An 18639-nucleotide genomic window follows, 5' to 3' on the forward strand; every position below is an offset into this window, starting at 1 on the left:
GTGGTGGGGCAGCGAAAGGTAGCTGTCAATTTTGTTTGGACGAGGGGGGAGGTGAGTACCTGTGGTCTGGATTGTGCAGTGTGAGAGGCCGGCAAGGACGGGGTTAATTCGGTTCCTGTGTTGGTTATGTTTTGAATATGTTACGGTAATGTGTTATGTATATTTGTATATTTGTATTTATTATTTATCGGTTATTGTATATTATTCTTATTGGTTTATGGTGTTTTGGGCCAACACAGTGTTTTATGGTTTTATAATAAAATTGTGCTGTGGCCTGCTTTATCCAATTTCGGTCTCCGTGTCGTTATTTGGTGGGTTAAACTGGTTTTGGGTTTACAATGCACGATACACACTACCTACATACATGCAGGTATACATAAATAATGTATGGAAACATAGCATAGCAGATATGGATCTACAGAAGAACACACAAACCAAGCTTTGCAAGTACAGATCAATTGGAATTCACATAAAAACACGGCATTAAAGGTATATTTAAACCCCATAAATTACAGGGATAGATCACAGGTTGCACACCCCAACCACGCTGCCCACATAGAACCTGGCCAGCACCCAGATAACACACATAAGATTTGCCATCTTTGTCCCATATACACCCTGCCTGTGCCATCCTGTTCCCCAAGGCTCAAACATCCTGCTAGTTCCACAATTATTATTATCTTTGCCCTTCCACAATTATACATCTATGATACACACAATCACATTAACTCATGCTCTCCCTCATTCAGACAATTCATCCATTTTAAGAAACTACACCCCTTGGAGCTTCAAATGAGGGGCTACATGTATTTCTAGGACAAAACTTGAGTGCACAAATAATGATGGAATATGTCGCTTTGGCTTGAAAATATGTTTTTTCGAACCATAGCGACATGTTCATTTGTGTCTTGCGCACTCCAGGTTTGTACTAGAAACACATGCAGCCCCTCGTTTGATGCGCCAAGGGATGTCGTTTTTGCAAATGTGTCCTTTTTGTGCCATAATTTAACTTCCTACGTGAGCAGTAATGCCACGTCAAGGCTTCAACCCTAATTACTGATCATTCAAACGCCTTTCATATCTCCATTCACGCACAGAAGCACACACCATTCTTTCCATACATTCACTCACAGAAGCACACACCATACTTTCCATACAGTCACTCACAGAAGCACACACCATACTTTCCATACATTTACTCACAGTAGCACAGACCATTCTTTCCCCTTACAATCCCAAAGAAATGATGGTAAAGGGAGAAGAAAAAACCACTTTTACAGCAAAAATAAGTTTTGCAGTAAAAATGCAAGGCGCTCCAGGGATGAGATGGTTACTCACGTACCGCACAGGCTAAATGGCTGATTTTAATAATATTTGCAGTTCATCAGGATTTCAAAAATTGCCTCCCTCTACCGTTGGCTAAATTTAACCCCATGATCAAAGGGATCATAGGATGAAAAATTAGTATCGGCCATTTTTAAAAAGGGAATGTGACTTTTTATAGCTATATGATCGCTGTGGTAACATTGGCTAGAATTATTTTTTTTTAAAGTTAAACTACTTTGTGTTTAAATAATTTAATTTGGGGGTCTCGAGGCAATTTTGATCTTTTTTTATCTGCCTTTAGAGACCCCAAAATCATTTTTTTTACATTTTTATTTTTTTTAACTTAATATTTTTTATTCTTTTTTTACAATCTATATACCATTGGAAAGGTGAGGCGATTACCTTTCCAATGGTATATGTTGGGGGTATGTAGCTGCTTAGATGCCTGAGATACAGGCATCTAAGCAGCATGCCCCCATACCTCTTTAACTGACAATTGTCATTTGTTAATAAAGTTGCGCGGTGACGTCATCGCGTCATTGCGCGAGACGTCACCGGGCAGATCGGGCCCCGGTGATGCCCTTCAGTGTGAGGGGCAGATCGCCAGGGTAGGTGGTGATGGAAGTCCACAGACCTCCATCAGGGTAAGATAGTGCTAGTGACGGCATGGTGCCAATGTTAGCACCTGACTGGGACTGCTAGCGACGGCACCATGCCGTCGTTAGCAGTCAAGGACTGTCCGCCTGGGTGGTTACAAATTCGGCGGGGGGGCAACAGGGGGGGCAAGGAATAACCCTTGCCCCCCTGTAGCGACGCCACTGGAGTCAAAATTTGAATATTGCATTGAAAGTCAAGTTATTACATGCTATTAACTGTAACTTGCAACCTAAAGATAAAAATACACACAGATGAGATAGGGATGGTCTTCATTCTAGATAGATAGATAGATAGATAGATAGATAGATAGATAGATACGATAGATACGATAGATAGATAGATAGATAGATAGATAGATAGAATAGGTAGATACGATAGATAGATAGATAGATAGATAGATAGATAGATAGACGGATAGATAGATAGATAGATAGATACGATAGATACGATAGATAGATATGATAGATAGATAGATAGATACGATAGATAGATAGATAGATAGATAGATAGATAGATACGATAGATAGATAGATAGATAGATAGATATGATAGATAGATAGATAGATAGATTTATTCTACTGTCTTTTAAATATATTTGAAATAAACTTTTTTAAAGACATCTTGATTTCCTCATTCCTAAAACTGTATATAATCGGGTTTAAAAATGGGCTTAACATAGTATATAGAAGAGACACTACCTTATTGATATTAAGTGATTGTCCTTTGGAGGGGGCAATGTAAACTGTTATTAAAGTCCCGTAGTAGGTGCACACTACAGTCAGATGAGAGCTGCAGGTGGAGAAGGCTTTTCGCCTCCCGGCGCTGGAGGAAATTCTAAGGATGGTGATAGAAATAGAAATATATGTGAAAATGACATAGAAAAAAGGGACAGTCACGAAAGGTATGGATAAAACAAAGTCAACGAGCTCAGCGAGGGTGTGCGTTGTACAAGACAGCTCTAGAAGAGGAGCAAGATCGCAGAAATAATGGTCAATCACATGGTCGCAGAACTGTATGTCACAAATAAGGAATGCAATGATCAGTGTTAAGAAACATGTAAAGAGCCAAGACCAAAGGATGAGATGTAGACGGAGACGGAAATCCATGATAGTGGTGTAATGTAACGGCCGGCAGATAGCCAAATACCGATCGTAGGACATAGCAGTTAGAAGAAAACATTCTGTTCCTGCTGAGACACCGAAGAAGAAGAACTGAGTGATGCATCTACTAAAAGATATTGTGATTCCTCCGCTGAGTAAAACATGGAGCATGTTGGGGACTGTGTTTGTGGCGAGGAGGATATCGCACACCGATAACTGGGTGAGGAAGAAATACATGGGGGATTTCAGGCTCTGAACTTTCACGACCAACGTGATGATCAGCAGGTTCCCGGCTAACGTCAAGACATAGATCACGAGAAACAGAGCAAACAGGACAGAGTTCAAAGTCTGGGGATTCTGGAAACCTAAAAGCAAAAGTTCCGTTAGTTTTGTCTGGTTCATTTCTGTGATATTTTAGAAATTATTTCGATGATGATAGAGAGGTGTTATTTTTATACTTGAGTTAGAATGAACACGGAAAATCTGTTTAACCTAGTGACAATGATGACATCACAAACTACTGTATATTCTACGAGTTTATGATGTCACTTAGTTGTTACTGGTCAATGTTTATGAATGGAACCCAGTGTATTAACAAAAACAAATTCAGAGTGACTAATAATCTGGATTATTGTGATGGTATAAGGGTGGACACTTGTGGATATCTATGAATAAGTACAATACGGACTAAAGAATATATGGCTGCAGATGCAATGGACTCCACTAGACCTCTGAAGGCGCGCTGTGGTATCCGGCGCCAAGACGTTAGCGGCAGGTCCTTTAAATCCTGTATGTTGCGAGGTGGGACATCCATGGATGCATCCTGGTGCCGTGTGTTCTCATGGTAAGCGACGCGCCCGGACATCCACCTGATGTAGAAGAAAAAGTGATTCTTCAGACCAGCCACCCTTTTCTATTGCCAGCATGAACTTTTTCAGCATTTTGAGCTCCAGCAGCTTGTCTGTTGGATTTGGCCACACGGGCCAGCCTTCGCCACCCACGTGCATCAATGAGCCTTGGCCACCCATGACCCTGTCACCGGTTCACCACTTTTCCTTCCCCTGACCACTGCAGACCAGGAACGCCCCACAAGAGCCGCAGTTTTGGAGATGCTCTGACCCAGTCGTCTCGGCTTTACAATTTGGCTCTTGTCAAAGTCACTCAGATCCTTACGTTTACCCATTTTTCGTGCTTCTAACACATCAACTTTGTGGACGAAATGTTTACTCCATCCCACCCACTGACAGGTGCCATGATAACAAGATTATCCGTGTTACTCACTTCAGCTGTCAGCGCTCGTAATGTTATGGCTGGTGGGTGTAAACAACTGATCCCCCAATCGATAACATATAACATAGAGCTATATTAAAATTATACGTCCCTACATACAGAATCTCTTTGTATGCCCACCTGCTCAGCAAACGCCTAAATGAGCCCATTGTCTACTAGAAAAACAATAAAAATCTCCATCAATATCATGTTTTCAATGATCATTATCAGCTTCAAAAAGTCATTGGTAAACTTACCATCAAGAACGGTCAATGAGGATTTTTTATGACCGATGAATATAAAGAACTGGGGGGGTATTTTCTGAGAGTATCCGGCAGACAGAATATGGGCTCAATGAATTTGCCTTTACGTACTCCGTAGGTTTTTATACCTTTTGTAAAATGCACGGGTAGGAACACAAGGGACCAGTATTATACAGAGAGTCTTTGCTACTTCCAGAGAACGAACATTTTTAATTAGATATGATGTTTCATGAAGTTACCATGACAGCTTGAACTCATACAAGGACATCTGTCAAGAAAATATATTGTTGTGTTAATTTGTAAAATGAATAAATAAAATACAAATAAAAAGAACAACCAAATGTACTAATTTAGAAAAGGGAAAATAACTAAACCAAGTTGTTGTTTTTTTCTGTAGGAGTGTTCATCAGATATGGACTATTTTTTTCCAGCTATATATATTTTTTTTATTTTTTTTTAATTCTCGGAAATGATGATATAAATGTATGTTTTTTTTATTTTATGACAAAGAACATAGTTCACACTCTCTTTTTCACATTCTAAATAATAAAACATAATAATAATAATAATAATATAATGAATAATAAATAAGATAATTAATAATATAAAAGTTTTAATATTTAGCAACCTTTTTAACTCATTGTAATTCCGGGTCTCCTTTAAGGAATGTAGCACATGTGTGGCAGGGTGTGCAACTGTACACAATATTAGCTTTATCTGTAGAATTTTATAACACACAAGATTGTCTTATTCTTTTGCATATGTCTTTAATGACATTTTTTTTAAAACTATAATAAACTCAATTTTGTTTCTATTTTTTTACTGCACCGGTAGGGTGTTAGATAAGTGGAACAACATCCCAGCAGGTTCATACAGTGAGTAAATTTAAATATGCATGGGACAGAGATACGTCAAAGATTAAAGTTTCAGCATTTAACCCATTAATGACAAGACTGTTTCTTACTTGTATTACACTTTGGGGCAAAGACTGTTTTCACATTGGGGCTACTTTTACATTCCCTGCTCAGTGAGAGGGGCAGTTTATATAATATACCCAATGAAAGCAATGCACCAACCCCATACCTACCCCTCATGTTCATCAAGTACCCAGTGGGATGGACAGAGTTAATAAAAAAACTTTGCTGATATCAACTCTATCTATTCTATCTCCCACTACCTATTGCATCAAGGGGTCAATGTATCAAAAAGAACTCTTTAAAGAGGAATAGTCCTGATCACATGCCTTTTCCTACCTCCATTCCTTTCCTCTGGCATAGAGGGCTTAGCGAGTTTTAAAATTCAAATGTAAAAAAAAATCTATGAATTCACCGCCTCTCTATATTTTATTTGTGAAACTGACAAAATATAGGAAATCCCAAGCATATGAGCTGTAGCTAAACTCAGGACAGGTATATCCATATATTCTGAGTTTTTTCTCTCATTAGCATTACCTGTAAACAGTTTCTAAGAGAATAAGTTCCCCCCCCCTGTTTCACTTTTTATTATTTTCATACTAAATGATGCATTATATTAATAAATAAAAAAAATTAACGCTAGCAAATGCAATTATGATAGACTATAGGGCATCAAATTTAACCCTTTGAGAGAAGCAGGGTATGGAGACATGCTTTTTTTTTTTTGGAGCTCGAGGTGCATGCCCCTGGGTGCTGCAACTGTGCAGTGGACAGCAGAAGCCAGACTACGATACTGAGTTCCCTCACAAGGAACCCAAACAAATGGGAGGGTCGGATCTTGAGTCTCACCCCAAAAGGAAATGCAGGAAACCACCAGCAAGACCATGCGCTCACCATGTGCAGTGGGGTGCAATACCGCACACAGTGACTCCAGCATTTCTGCCGGGGCAAATCAGCACCTCAGGCTCTACAGCCCTAAGGCCAGAAGATCAGTGTATCCCCCACCCCAAGCAAAAGGAGGACTACGCTTGATCTTAGCCAAAAAGCCAAAGACAACTGCTTGCTTGCTTGCTTCTTTCTTCCCTTTCCCTTCCCTTTCCCTTTCCCTTTCCCTTCCCCTTTCCCTTCCCTTTCCCTTTCCCTTCCCTTCCCTTCCCTTCCCTTTCCTTCCTTCCTTCCTTTCCTTCCTTCCTTCCTTTCCTTCCTTCCTTCCTTCCTTCCTTCCTTCCTTCCTTCCTTCCTTCCTTCCTTCCTTCCTTCCTTCCTTCCTTCCTTCCTTCCTTCCTTCCTTCCTTCCTTCCTTCCTTCCTTCCTTCCTTCCTTCCTTCCTTCCTTCCTTCCTTCCTTCCTTCCTTCCTTCCTTCCTTCCTTCCTTCCTTCCTTCCTTCGCACAAGAAATACCATTACATAAGTTATGGTGGGTAAAAGTGATGGGAAACCATTCCACTTAAAATTAACCCCTTAAGGACCGGGCTCATTTTTCGTTTTGTACCCTGTGGGACCGAGGCTGTTTTGACACTTTTGTGGTGCTTGTGTTCAGCTGTAATTTTCTCCTCACCCATTTAGTGTACCCACATAAGTTATATATTGTTTTTTTCAGGACAAGATGGGCTTTCTTCAGATACCATTATTTTGATCGTATCATCTTATTTACTATAAAAAAAATAAAAAAAACATGGTGAAAAATTGAAAAAAACCCACATTTTATGACTTTTATTTGAAAAATCTTTTACTCACCTAAAAAAGCAAGTAAAAAAACTAGCTAAATAGTAGACTTGTGCATTCGTCTTCGGGCGAACATGAAAACGAACACGAAGAGTGCGTTTTCGTGTTCGTTCCGAAGACATGAAGAAGAGAAGACAGTGCAGGTAAAACGTAGGCGAAGACGAAGACTCACACACGAAGAATCTTCGCCTTCGTCTACTAATCTACCCGGTCCCTCCCCCATCTAATTTACCTTATCTTCACAGCATCGCGGGAGTTGACTGAAGTGGAAATCAGAAGGTTCGTCGTCAGGGGTTACAGGGCAGTGTGAGTGAGCCTATTGGTCACCTGCAGGGTCTTCCTCTGGCATCAAACAATTGGTTGATGCCAGAGGAAGACCCTGCAGGTGACCAATAGGCTCACTTGCACAGCCTTTTTAATTCCTGATTTCCGCTCCCGTTAACCCCTGCAATGCTGCGTTGGATAATGGGAGCAGAAATCTGTAGGGTAAAGGGCTGTGCAAGCGACCAATAGGCTCACTCGCACGGCCCCTTACCACTAGTTGCTAGGCAGAAAAAAAAAGCAACCTGGGACCCTGCTGCACCAGTTAACTTAAAAGTCCGTGCCAGTGACCAACAAAGTCACTGGTACGGACATTTAACTGACACAGCAGGGACACCAGTGGTCTCCCCACTGTGTCAGTTAAATGTCAGTGCCAGCGACCAACAAAGTCGCCGGTACGGACATTTAACTTAGTATAAATAGCTTACTATAACTTCGGACAGAATGCTGCCCTCTGTTGGTTTTACATTAAGTAGCATATGCTTGAAATCCAAAGTTATTCTGCTACTCAACGTAAAACAAACAGAGGGCAGCATTCTGTCCGAAGATATATTAGCCATATGTGGCAGTGTGTTCATTTTCATTTATTAATTATTTAAATAAAATATATCCCCATGATCCGCTGGTCTCCCCGCTGCAACAGTTAAATGTCCGCACTCGCAGACATTAATTTTGTCGAACTTCCAAACTCTTTTTTTCTATTTATTTTGGGGTTTTTTTGTATTAAACTGTTAGACGAAAGGATCATGGGAATAAATGCAAATGAGCACACGGCCCCATATGGCTTATATATCTTTGGACAGAATGCTGCCCTCTGTTGGTTTTACATTAAGTAGCATATGTTTGAAATCCAAAGTTATTCTGCTACTCGACGTAAAACCAACAGAGGGCAGCATTCTGTCCAAAGATATATTAGCCATAGTCTAACAGTTTAATACAAAAAAACCCCTAAATAAATAGAAAAAAAGAGTTTGGAAGTTCGACAAAATTAATGTCCGCGAGTGCGGACATTTAACTGTTGCAGCGGGGAGACCAGCGGATCATGGAAATATATTTTATTTAAATAATTAATAAATGAAAATGAACACACTGCCACATATGGCTAATATATCTTCGGACAGAATGCTGCCCTCTGTTGGTTTTACGTTGAGTAGCAGAATAACTTTGGATTTCAAACATATGCTACTTAATGTAAAACCAACAGAGGGCAGCATTCTGTCCAAAGATATATAAGCCATATGGGGCCGTGTGCTCATTTGCATTTATTCCCATGATCCTTTCGTCTAACAGTTTAATACAAAAAAACCCAAAATAAATAGAAAAAAAGAGTTTGTAAATTCGACAAAATTAATGTCCGTGAGTGCGGACATTTAACTGTTGCAGTGGGGAGACCAGCGGATCATGGAAATATATTTTATTTAAATAATTAATAAATGAAAATTAACACACTGCCACATATGGCTAATATAGCATCGGACAGAATGCTGCCCTCTGTTGGTTTTACACTGAGTAGCAGAATATTCTGCCCGAGAATATATTAGCTATATATGGTACTGTGATCATTGGTCGACAGCAGGAGGCCCCCTGCTGGCGACCAATGGAGTTGCTGATACACACATTTAAAGTACTGGCGCCAGAGCTGCGTTAACCCCGTATTAACCCCTTAACCGGAAAAAACGAAGAAAAAAACGAATATTCGCCCGAAGAGAAGACAGGAACGGGCGAATATTCGCGGAATACGAAGATTTTTTTTTCCCCGAAGACGAGCACGAAGACGAACACGAAGAGCCCCCTGGTGCCCAAGTCTACTAAATAGATTCTACTACTTGTCCTGAGATTAGAAATACCCAATGTTTTTATGTTTTTTTGCTGTTTTTTGTAAGTTATAGGGCAATAAGTACAAGTAGCGTTTTATGATTTCCAAATCTTTTTTAACAAATCTGGTCAGTCTGCCTCCATCTCCTCTTTGGAACATCTTTGAAGCCGGTTAACTCAATTTAACCCATTCAAACCATATATTTTTGAAAACTAGACACCCCAGGGTATTCCAAATGCTGTTATTTTAACCCTTTCCATGCACCAATTATACAACTACACTTTGTCAAACTTTGTAATAGTAATTTTTTTTTTTTTTCCCACACAAATTGTACTTTAGTTATAGATATACAGGTGCTGGTATATGTCACTGTCAAACAACACCCCAATATGTGTTCAGCAACATCTCCTGAGTACAGCGATACCCCACATGCATGGGTTTGTCAGATTGTTTGGCTGGTAAAAGGCTACTTTTGGGGCATGCGTAATTCAGGTGGTCATTTGGTCATTGTGCCTCCCTCTCCTCTTTGGAATATCTTTGAAGCCGGTTAACTCAATTTAACCCATTCAAACCATATATTTTTGAAAACTAGACACCCCAGGGTATTCCAAATGCTGTTATTTTAACCCTTTCCATGCACCAATTATAGAACTACACTTTGTCAAACTTTGTAATAGTAATTTTTTTTTTTTTTTTTCACACAAATTGTACTTTAGTTATAGATATACAGGTCCTGGTATATGCCACTGTCAAACAACACCCCAATGTGTGTTCAGGAACATCTCCTGAGTACAGTGATACCCGACATGCATGGGTTTGTCGGGTTGTTTCAGATTTAAAATGCCACATTTGGGAAGTGCGCTTTTTTTCTCCATTTTGGTCAGTCTGTACCTATGCCCTATCTTTGAGCTAGGCCACTCCAATTTACCCCATCAGCCATTTTTTTTATATATTAGACACCCCTTGGGTATTTGAAGTGCTTTTTTTTAACTCTTTGTTGAGATTTTTGAGAAATTTTAGCACTTGCTCAAAATAATAAACTTTATTTTTTAATTTTATTTTATTTTTGTAATACTTTTTTTATATTTTTTTTTACACATTTTGCTGGTACTGGATGGTTCATCTAGTGACATCACTGCATAATAATTTTTAAATGTTAGCACATTTTTTTTTTATTTTTTTTTTCCATTTTTTATTTATTTTTATTTTTTTTGAATATTTTACTAATCACATAGTGATTAGAAAGCTGGGCTCCATTGACTTGCATGGTTGAATGCAGTACCTGTATTCAACCAGCAAGTGGAGCCAGTTCTCTAGAGGGTCTGGAGACCCTCTAGCGAACTTTTTCGTCTTTATTGTTTTATTTCCCGGGCCGCCGCCATCTTGCTTGATGGCGAAGATCACCGGCAGCGGCGGCTGTGACCGCTCTCCGGAGCGGTCACAGCCCACCCAGAGGTAAGTGTTTGGTGTCGCTGGATGCCTCCTGATCGAGGCATTCCAGCGACACCATTTAAGTTTAGGAGGCGATCGTTGATCGCCTCCTAAACGCTTTTAAAACGGGCGTCCGCCGCCATACAATGTATGGCGGCTGTTGACGCCTCCGGGAGGGGCCAGACATGGCCCCCGATGCCGATCTCGGCCTTGTGAATGCCTCGACATCGAGGCATTACAGTAACGCCGTTTAAGCGAAGAAAGTGATCGTTGATCACTTTCTAAGCTTATTTTACTTTTTGACGGTTCAGGACCGTCAAAGGTCATTTAGTGACCTTCATGTCATGACGGACCTGAACCGGCAAAGGTCGCGAAGGGGTTAATGGGGTAGTAGAAGTATTATTATTATTAAACACTCATCTACAGACACCGGACAAGACAGACGGCTTGTTGTTCCCTCAGAAATCTCATGATGCTGCCACAATCACAAGGGATTCTGGGTAGACACTAGACTTGTGCATTCGTCTTCGGGCGAACATGAAAACGAGCACGAAGAGGCCGTTTTTTTGTTCGTTCCGAAGGAACGTAGAACAGAATACAGTGCCGGCAAACCGTAGGCGAAGACGAAGACTCACAATCACGAAGAATCGAAGATTCTTCGTGATCGTCTTCGTTTTTGCCGCGCAACCGCCAAAATTTCAAACAGGAGTGAGCTGATCCTCGTCTGTCCAATCAGCTCACTCTTGTGACGTAACGCTAAGGGTCTCGTCCAATGCCTGTGCTGCTGTTTTTTGAATTCTGAAGGCGCCTTTATAAGACCAGAGCTTGCCTGAGAGATCCATTCATTTTTCGCTGTGACTGCTTTGGCAACACTGCTGTGCTGCATCCGAGCGTTACAGAGAGAGATTGTTCTGTTCTGTGTGAGACTGGTAAGCCTTAGCCTGCCATTTCTCACTGTGTACTTCATCCTCACTTCAGTGCTACTTAATTAATATATTTAATAATAATAATTTGATTAATTTAATTTTTTTAAAATTAATTTGTCATCAACTTTAGTGTAAGTGCTGTTGAGTTGACAGTGCACCCAGTGCCTCAGTGGCACTGGGGTGCCCTTGCCCTGGGCTGGCACTAGTGCCTATTGCCTGTCCTGCTTAAATAAATTAAATAGAATTTATAAATTACAATTTAATAGAATCTATAATTTAATAGTTCATTATAATATTATATATATATATATATATTTGTCAGTCATATATATATATACTATAGTATACTAGTGTAGAGTGTACTGTAGACATTCATCTACTAGTGTCTAATTTAAAATCAGTAATATTAATTAATATAATTAATAATTGAATTCATTATAAAATTATATATATATTTGTCAGTTATAGTTAGTAATAGTATACTAGTGTAGAGTGTACTGTAGACATTCAGAACATCTACTAGTGTCTAATCTAAAATCAGTAATATCAATAATTCTCTAATTCTTTCTTATCTTAATAGTTAATTAAATTAGCTATAAATAAAAGTAATAATATTAATTAATTACTACTAGCGTATAGTTCAGCTAATCTTATTAGTACTGGTGCTGCAGCTCTATAGTTTGTGCTTTGTTTTAGCAACAGTAAGAGACCAAGTCAATTTTTCTTAATTAATCTTTCATTTTATTTCACTTGTTTTGCTCACCTCAGTCCATCAGTGAAGTGAACTTGTTGGGCTAGTGAGTGCAGCCGCATAAGTGCTGTGTTTTTTTTTGATCAGCAAGCAGTGACGTTAACTGTTTTGCAAAGATTTTCTCATTTATTTTACATTTTATTTCAATTTTATTAAAAGTACCCTTAGTGTTTTGCTCACCTCAGTCCATCAGTGAAGTGAACTTGTTGGGCTAGTGAGTGCAGCAAGCAGTGAAGATAACTGTTTTGCTGTGACATTTTATTTTATTTCTAATTCTTTTCAAGAAAAATTGACTGTGACGAGCTGTACTAAGCAAAGCTTCAAGCTACTAGCTGTAGTACTAAAATAATTCTAATCTTCTTTAATCTTAATCTATAATATATTATAAATAATAATATTCTAATTCATAATCTATAATATAAGTAATTCTAATTCTAAATTCTAATTCATAATCTATATTCTTCTATCTATAATACATAATATATAAGTAAATTAGTTCTAATCTATTAATATTATATAACTTAATATTAATTAATAAATCATATACTGAATCTGATTTAACCTCACTTTAGTTTAGTGGGTTTGAGAGCATCTGCCTAGAGGTAGACTTATAGTAAGGAAATATAGCTTTAGGCTAGCATAGTGGTAGGCTAAGCTCTTAGGCCCGTGTAAATTCAAATTAAAAATAAAATACTGCTAGTTATTAAATAGTTAATCTTGAGTTAATAATTTCAATAACTTTAGGATTTTGGCAGATTGCACACAGCACAGTGCAGTAGTGCATAGTTTTACTTTTTAAGCAGTAGCACTGAAGAGAACTTCCTCTAATTTTTTTGTCTTTAATTCGTTTTTCCTTTTTTTTATTTTTATTTTTTTATTTTTTTTTTTATAGTTTTTTAAACACTACACTACACTACACTACACACACAACACAAAATTTGAAATGGATCCTCCTTTTGGGACTAAGGAGGGACAAGCTCCATCTACCACCACCACCACCACCACCAGCACCACCACCAGCACCACCACCAGCTCTAAGATGCAGCCTTTGCGTCAGTCTAGTCGGCCAAGTAGGCCAAGCTCTCGCTTATCATTTGGGGAAGCATTGCTTGAAGGATCATCAAGTAAAGGAAAGGCACCAAAAGCAGGCAGTAGTAGTGCGGCTAGGCCCACAAGCTCTATGGTTTTTTACGGAAAGCCTAAAGCACCAGAAGCACGTTCAAAGTTAAAGGGTAGCACAAGTAGTACCAGCCCAGTGACTAAAAAGAAGTGCCTTTTGCCCCAAGCAGCATCTTCCCCATCCACCAGCAGCATGCAAGGTACCAAGCAGAGCCAAATTAGCAGCAAGACTCAGAGGGGTCCCAAACCAAAGCGATCTCATTCCTTTGTAGGGAAAACCACCACCACCACCACCCCCGCCTCTACCACCACTAGTGCTGTGCCTACTGTTCCCACTGGTACCGCCACGCCATGTCCTCCTAGTACCTCTAGCAAGCCACCAAGTCCTTACAAAATTTTTGTAAAGACAGTTAGAGAGAGGGCTACACATAGTGGAACTCCACCTAGCGAGGTAGCAGAGGAGCCTGAGACTGAGAGGCCAAGTGCAGAGTCTATTCTTCCTGCTCGCACTACTACTAGTCACGAGTCTCACGACGATATCAGTCTTAGCTCCAGCCTAGCAGGAATTCCATTCGATCTGGCTAATGAAGAGCTAGACTATGAGCCAGAGGAAGTAGAGGAGATGAGTGGTCAGGAATCAGATTCCTCAGGGAGCAGTGTCCAAATGACTAGTGCACAATTTTCCCCTGAGCCTCCACCTTCTCCGCTACGATCATCACCATCACCACCACCAGCAGCAGCAGCAAAACCTAGCAAATCTAAAGCAATTAGCAGTCCCACTATGGCCAGTACTGTTACCACCAGTCCCACCACCACTAGTTCTGCCTCTGTTCATCCACCCCGAGCAGTAAGAGCAGCACCCAAGGCACACTCCAAGGCTATGCGCGCCCCAATTTGGGAGCACTTTGAAAATGTTGAAGAAGGGCGCTATGGAAAGTGCAAACATTGTGGGAAGCTAATAAGCAGAGGGAAAGTGTCTGGCCATTTTACCAGTGCTAGCATGAAGCATCACCTCAGCACTCAACACAACGCTGTGCTATTGGGGAAAGATGCAGAGGTAAAACTTAGTGCAGGCAGCATAGCTGGTGGCCGTGGAAAAACCCCAACAGCTTCTTCTTCTGAGCCAATAGCAGCAGCAGCAGCAGCAGCAGCAACTAGTGCTGGCAGCCAGAGACCAAGGCAGGTTGGAGCACTGCATGCCCAGCCCACCCTGGAAGAATTTGGGGCATTCCACTCCAAGAGAACGATGCCCAAACAGCAGGCCAATAAAGTAACGCGACTTATTGGTCAGTTCATTGCTGTTGGAGGGGCATCCTTCTCCATGATTGAAGGGGAGCCTTTCAAACAATTGATGGCGGCTGTGGCTCCACAATACACAGTTCCGTCACGTTCCACTTTCAGCAGGAACATTGTCCCCTCGCTGTATCGGTCCTGTGTTGCAGCAGTGAAAGAGGAGCTTTCCAAGGCTGCTGGTCAGTGTGTTCATTTCACTACAGATTTGTGGAGTGCACCTAGCGCCCAGCATGCCTTTCTTTCTTTGACAGCACACTGGTGGCAGCCCGGTGTGTCTAAGGAAGTTGCTGCAGCAGGCTACCGATCATTCCTTCTCCATGCAGAAGTGATGGATGAAAAGCACACTTCCCAAAATATTCTGCATGCGATTAGGAAAATGTTTAGCCTTTGGGTGGGAGCAGAGGCGGGCACCAATGTTGAAGTTGGTTTTGTGGTAACTGACGGAGGTGCCAATATGGTGAAAGCGCTGCGAGATGGTCATATTGTTGGTGTGCGCTGTGCAGCCCACATCATCCATCTTGTAGTGAAGGCAGCAATGTCAGAAGGAACTAATGTGGCAGCAGTAGTTCTGTCCCGCTGCAGAAAGATCGCTGGGCACTTTCACCATAGTGTTAAGGCTAGCCAACTTTTGAGGGAAGAGCAAGAGAGGTCAGGTCTTCCCGTACACTGCCTACGTCAGGATGTCAGTACACGGTGGAACTCCACGTTAGACATGCTAGAGAGGATTTTGGAGCAGCAGAGGGCAATCCATAATCTTGCCTCAGAGCACAATATTGGGATTACCTCTCCATTGAATAGGGAGGATTGGACAGTGATCGCCCAGCTAGTGGCAGTCCTTAAACCATTCAGGGATGCCACAGAAAATTTAAGCTCAAACACTGCCAGTCTGGCCCAGGTAATCCCAGTGTTCTCCCATCTAGGCAGCAAGATGGATGTGTTCCTTGGAAACCGTGAGGCTGTTCAAGGTGGCACTCTACATCCTGACGTAGCAGCCATAGTCAGGAAGCTGAAGGATCTGCTAAAAGTACACCTTCGCAAGCGAATGGAAGAGAGTCCCGAAATGATGCTAGCGTGCCTTTGTGATCCAAGAATTAAGGGAAAGCTAGCTTTGAAATTCAATGTTCTCAGTAGCTACCGGGAGCAATTGGTCAACAAGGTGCGTGACTGGCAGCGTAAAATGGGAATGCTGTCCGAGGAGGGTGAGGTGCAGGAGGAGGAAGAGATGATGTGGTCTGCTACCCCTAGCAGCAGCATCAGCAGCAGTGCCACAAGCAGCACAACACAGCTGAGTGGAGCAGCTGCGTTTTGGGAAGAGGCACTTGGCAGTATAGTTGGACCATCTGACAGAGCTAGCAGCAGAAAGGAGAGTAGTGCTGCTGAAATGGTCAAACTTTACCTCTGTGAAGTTCCTTCTGCTCCTAATGTTGATCCTCTTAGCTACTGGGATGAAAAGAAGAGTGTGTGGCCTGCACTCTCATGGGTTGCGCAGCAGCTTCTATCATGTCCGCCAACCACTGTTCAAAGTGAGCGCGTGTTTTCTATGACTGGAAACATACTGAGTCCACAGCGCTCACGCATGGCACCTCATCTGATGGAGCAGATTGCCTTTCTTAAATTCAATCTGCCCAAATTGGGTTACCCAGCTCTTAGCTTGGAAAGTTAAATTTTTTCTCTCTAATGTTTAAGGTAGTTTCTCCCCCTGGTTGCACTTGCTGCGGTGTGGCAATGCCTGCTACCTCCGCTGGTGTAGCCAATTTACGCTAGGGCCTAGTGTCTGAGCTCTGTAAGTCCGCTCCCAAACGCCTAGGACTGACAGTCTTTGGATGCTTTGCCCTGGGGTGAAACAGGTGAGTGGGTCGTCAATTGCCCACTCATTCACCTTTTTCCGTTTCCAACGCTGCTGCTGGTGGTGGTGCCAGTATCTTTTGCCAGTTCGCTTCCTGGCTGAAATCATGCCTCAGATGTCCCTAATGGAAAGGGTAGTTTCTCCCCCCTGGTTGCACTTGCTGCGGTGTGGCAACGCCTGCTACCTCCGCCGGTGTAGCTAGCTTATGCTAGGGCCTTGTGTCTGAGTTCTGTAGGTCTGCTCCCAAACGCCAAGGACTGACAGTGCTTGGATGCTTTGCCCTGGGGTGAAACAGGTGAGCGGGTCGTCAATTGCCCACTCATTCGCCTTTCCCAATTCTGCTGCTGCTGGTGGTGGTGCCAGTGTCTCTTCGATGCCAGTTCGCTTCCTGGCTAGTGTCATGAATCAAATGTCCCTAATGGTAAGGGCAGTTTCTCCCCCCTGGCTGCCTCTGTCTGCGGTGTGGCAACGCCTGCTACCTCCGCCGGAGTGGCCAGCTTACGCTAGGGCCTTGTGTCTGAGCTCTGGAAGTCTGCTGCCAAACGTCTAAGACTGACAGTGTTTGGGTGCTTTGCCCTGGGGTGAAACAGGTGAGTGGGTCGCCAATTGCCCACTCATTCGCCTTTTCAATGCTGCTGCTGGTGGTGGTGCCAGCATCTCTTCTCTGCCAGTTCGCTTCCTGGCTAGAGTCATGCCCAAAATGTCCCTAATGGTAAGGGCAGTTTCTCCCCCCTGGCTGCCTCTGTTTGCGGTGTGGCAACGCCTGCTACCTCCGCCGGAGTGGCCAGCTTACGCTAGGGCCTTGTGTCTGAGCTCTGGAAGTCTGCTGCCAAACGTCTAAGACTGACAGTGTTTGGGTGCTTTGCCCTGGGGTGAAACAGGTGAGTGGGTCGCCAATTGCCCACTCATTCGCCTTTTCAATGCTGCTGCTGGTGGTGGTGCCAGCATCTCTTCTCTGCCAGTTCGCTTCCTGGCTAGTGTCATGCCTCAAATGTCCCTAATTGTAAGGGCAGTTTCTCCCCCCTGGCTGCCTCTGTCTGCGGTGTGGCAACGCCTGCTACCTCCGCCGGAGTGGCCAGCTTACGCTAGGGCCTTGTGTCTGAGCTCTGGAAGTCTGCTGCCAAACGTCTAAGACTGACAGTGTTTGGGTGCTTTGCCCTGGGGTGAAACAGGTGAGCGGGTCGCCAATTGCCCTCTCATTCGCCTTTCCAATTTTTCAATGCTGCTGGTGGTGGTGGTGGTGGTGCCAGCATCTCTTCTCTGCCAGTTCGCTTCCTGGCTAGAGTCATGCCCAAAATGTCCCTAATTGTAAGGGCAGTTTCTCCCCCCTGGCTGCCTCTGTCTGCGGTGTGGCAACGCCTGCTACCTCCGCCGGAGTGGCCAGCTTACGCTAGGGCCTTGTGTCTGAGCTCTGGAAGTCTGCTGCCAAACGTCTAAGACTGACAGTGTTTGGGTGCTTTGCCCTGGGGTGAAACAGGTGAGTGGGTCGCCAATTGCCCACTCATTCGCCTTTTCAATGCTGCTGCTGGTGGTGGTGCCAGCATCTCTTCTCTGCCAGTTCGCTTCCTGGCTAGAGTCATGCCCAAAATGTCCCTAATGGTAAGGGCAGTTTCTCCCCCCTGGCTGCCTCTGTTTGCGGTGTGGCAACGCCTGCTACCTCCGCCGGAGTGGCCAGCTTACGCTAGGGCCTTGTGTCTGAGCTCTGGAAGTCTGCTGCCAAACGTCTAAGACTGACAGTGTTTGGGTGCTTTGCCCTGGGGTGAAACAGGTGAGCGGGTCGCCAATTGCCCACTCATTTGCCTTTCCCATTTCCTTTTCCATTTCATTATTTTCCTTCTGATACACAACCAACCAAACATAACACACACAATAACACATATAA

Source organism: Sceloporus occidentalis, unplaced genomic scaffold (genome assembly GCF_023333645.1).
Source record: "Sceloporus occidentalis isolate IW3139 unplaced genomic scaffold, rSceOcc1.0.p SCAF_242, whole genome shotgun sequence".
Taxonomy (NCBI): domain Eukaryota; kingdom Metazoa; phylum Chordata; class Lepidosauria; order Squamata; family Phrynosomatidae; genus Sceloporus; species Sceloporus occidentalis.